The sequence below is a fragment of the Gossypium arboreum genome, chromosome 3, assembly GCF_025698485.1.
Source record: "Gossypium arboreum isolate Shixiya-1 chromosome 3, ASM2569848v2, whole genome shotgun sequence".
Taxonomy (NCBI): Eukaryota; Viridiplantae; Streptophyta; class Magnoliopsida; order Malvales; family Malvaceae; genus Gossypium; species Gossypium arboreum.
In genome coordinates this window covers 61,292,048-61,295,738 of record NC_069072.1, presented here as the reverse complement: position 1 = coordinate 61,295,738, position 3,691 = coordinate 61,292,048, and positions in this window count along the sequence as shown.

Sequence of the window (3,691 nt, the reverse complement as noted above, 5' to 3'; positions counted from 1 at the left end):
TTACATGAAAGTGGATCATGCTTGATGACTTTGCTCATCCATGATTAAGGACTATTACATGTGATTACTTGGCTAACATGATAAGGATATGTGTTTAGGGCTTGTGATAAAATTGGTTGATAGTGCCTTGCATGTTTATTTTGAACATAAATATATAGTAAGTTATTTACCATGTTATACGAACTTACTAAGCATTTCATGCTCATTCTATTTTATTTTCCCTTGTTCTATAGTAATTCGGAAGCTCGTCAAATTGAAAGCATTTGTGGAGATCACTCACACTATCCATCGGCCCATCTTAGTATAAATGGTAAATCAATTATGGTTATAATGACATGTATAGGTTAATTAGCCAATGTTGGAATGTAAATGATTGGGTTATAACTAGCCATTAGAATGGCTTGTGATGAACATGTTTTGATATTTATAAATGAGGCTATAACATGTTTGGTGTGTGCTTTAATGCTTAATTGATATAAATCATGTTGGCATATTGAAAATTTATTTTAACATATTTGATAAAATATGCATATAGGTGAATTAGTTAAGTTAAGTAAATTTTTATATTTAATTACATGATGGTAAAGTGTCATTTGAGGTTTTTAAGAGCACATTAGTTGTAACAACTCGATTTTGGGCCTAGTCGGAATAGTGGTTTCAAGACCACAAATTTGACGAGGACAAATTTATTTTTATTATATTTTTATGGTCTACGATTTCACAGAATGATTTTTGGAAAATTTCGTTTGAAAATTTTGATGTTTGGGCACTCAATTTAGTCAAAAGGACTAAATTATAAAAAGTGGAAAACTTGAGTTCTAGAAGCGAGAGGTGTCTAATTACAATGAAATTTTAAATTGGAGGTAATTAAATGGTAATTATACCATTGGTTAATTTGTTGGACAAAAATGGACATGAAATAGGTGAAATAGATTATTTTTAAGTTGGACGCATTTTGGTCATTTAGTAATTAAAATGGATTAAAAGTAAAATTAAAAGGCAATTTTTTTCCATCTTCAACCCCATGGTCGAATTTCACAAGGGGAAACCATGGCTAGTTTTTTCAAGCTTCCAAGCTCGATTGTAAGTCCGTTCTAGCCCCGTTTTTAATGATTTTCATGTTTTTTGAAATTCTTGTAACAAGATCTATCTATTTCTACCACTAATTTGAGATATATTTAAAGTATAAGGTTTTGAACCATGATGAATATGTGTGTATTTTTGTGTTTAATGGTAGAAAATGCATGTTTATGGTTAGAGAAACGACTTTTACTAAGTGATTTTCGGTGAAAATGCCTAAAAGGACTAATTTGTAAAAGTTATAAAATATGTCAAAAAGTGTGATTTAATGAAAAATGTGGACTGATATAAGTATAAAAGAGATTCGGCTAGGCTTGGGAATCGAATAAATTGAATAAATTTTATTTTCGAGCTTAGGACAAAAATGTAAATATGTCAAACTTTAGGCGCAAAAATGTAATTTTGACATAATATGATTTTTGGGTCACATTGAATAATGTGACTAATAAGTGACCTAAATTTGATATTATAGATCAATAAAAATGAGATTCAGGCCTAGAATGAGGGAGAAACAAGTATTTGATGGTTAAGTCCTTTTCACCATTTTTGGTATCGAGGTAAGTTTGTATGTGAATAATGCAATGCTATATTTATGTTTTAAATTGCTTTAATATTATATATTTTATATGATTGATATTATGAGCAAGTTCGATAAAGCCAAGATAACGAAGAAGTCCCCGTTGAACCTTAGGAATAGATAGGATACAAATGCCATGACATTAGGGTTATGTGTGATTTCATGTAAGACCATACCTAGGATATGGCATCGATATGTTATTTTGTGTAAGACCATGTCTAGGGACATGGCTTTGATATGAGACATCGTGTAAGACCATAGCTGGGCTATCGGCATCAATATGTGATCCCATGTAAGACCATATCTGGGATATGGCATTGGCATCTTACTCTGTGTGTGAGGTTTCCCGGGTATCCTTTAGTATTCCAAGTGGTTCAATAGGTAATTCAAAGATTATGTCAAACATGTAAAAAGATATGACTGTGTTACGAGTTTGTACAGGTATGTATGTAAAGTTTATAAGCATTGGCTTCATGATATTATGAGTTCATGATCATTATGAAAGTGACCTTAAGTTAATCATATGAATAACTATTTATGTTGATGATATGTAAATTCATGGTAAATTCAGTTGAGAATCATGTGTTAGGCTTTTGAGCCATATCAAATTGAGAGATAAGATGTTTAGTTCACTTGATTTGTGATTCATTGGATATGTGTAAAAAATGAAAGATTTGCATAATTGTCTATTAAAATGGTTATGAAAGTATGTGAAGTTAAGAGTTTAAATCATTGAAAGATGTTAAGCTTTGGGCTTGAAATATGACTACGCATAATTAATGTGTATTTTATTATGAGGCTTGAAATGATTTGTTAATGATTATTATGGTATGTTATAATGGGGAGGTTACGATATGCCTATGAAGATTTAATGACGTTTATGTTGTACTATGTTATGTTTGTTGTATGAAAAATGTATGACTATTGTTGCTTATTATTTGCATATGAACTTACTAAGCTTTGTAGCTTACTCTCCTTCCTTTCCTATATCTTATAATGTTGTATGCTAGCTCGAGTTAGAGATCGTCGGAGATGCTATCACACTATCAATCTATCATGTTGGGTAAATGAACGCAAACCCTTGAGTCTATGGCATGTATAGAGACTTCGTCATATTTGTGTATGTGTCATTATGATATGGCCAAATGTATTGGCTTGTAATGATTAAGGATTTGATTTGGTATCTAGCCACATAAATTGGCTTATATTGGCTAATGAGTTGCACGCATATTAATTACTCATATGCCTATGCCAATGTCATTGTGTGATATGGGTATAATGGTATGCTAATGAAATTTGTAACACCCTGAATTTAAGCTTAGAAGTTTTGGGCCTTGAGCATGGGAGCGGTTAAAGGTAGCTTATAATATTTTGTTTTGCATGTAAATTTCGTTAATGAAGGCTTGTTTTAGTGGTTAAGTGTACTGAGAAGTGTTGGAGAAGTCCTGGGTTCAAATCTAGACTCTAGCAAAAATTTTGGTTTAAGGTGAATCAAACCCTGGGTGTAGTGGTAGGCCTTAAGAATATTGGTGGGGAAATTATGCCAAAACAAGCCTTGTGGTCTAGTGGCAAAGTAGCGCCACATAAGAGGCAGGAAGGTGGCGTCATAGAGTTGGCAAGGAGGTTTAGGGTTCGAAACTCATGGCAATCAAAGAGCATTTATTTTGCTAACAAGGGGCGGCAAGAGTTGGTGTTCAATTTAAACTCTGATGATGGAGGGATCCCAAATCGAGAAGCTAACATAAGAGTGGATGCGAAGCTTGCTTTAAATAGAGAGAACCATGAGGAGAGTAAAGGTACCTTTCTTGGCTGATCCCTTTCGCTTTATGGTGTGCTCGTTTGGGTTGGGCGTCAGCTAAGAGTGCTCGGAGCACGAATTAACTCCAGTCTCCTATCAGGTGTGTATTTCTCACTACTCTAGCTGTAGGATGGCTACTTCGGGCCGCGATGGGCCGAAAGGGGCCACGTGGGCCCAATAGGCCTACGGGCCTAATTAGATAAGTTGTTTTGATTGTATAGTAAATATTGGACTAG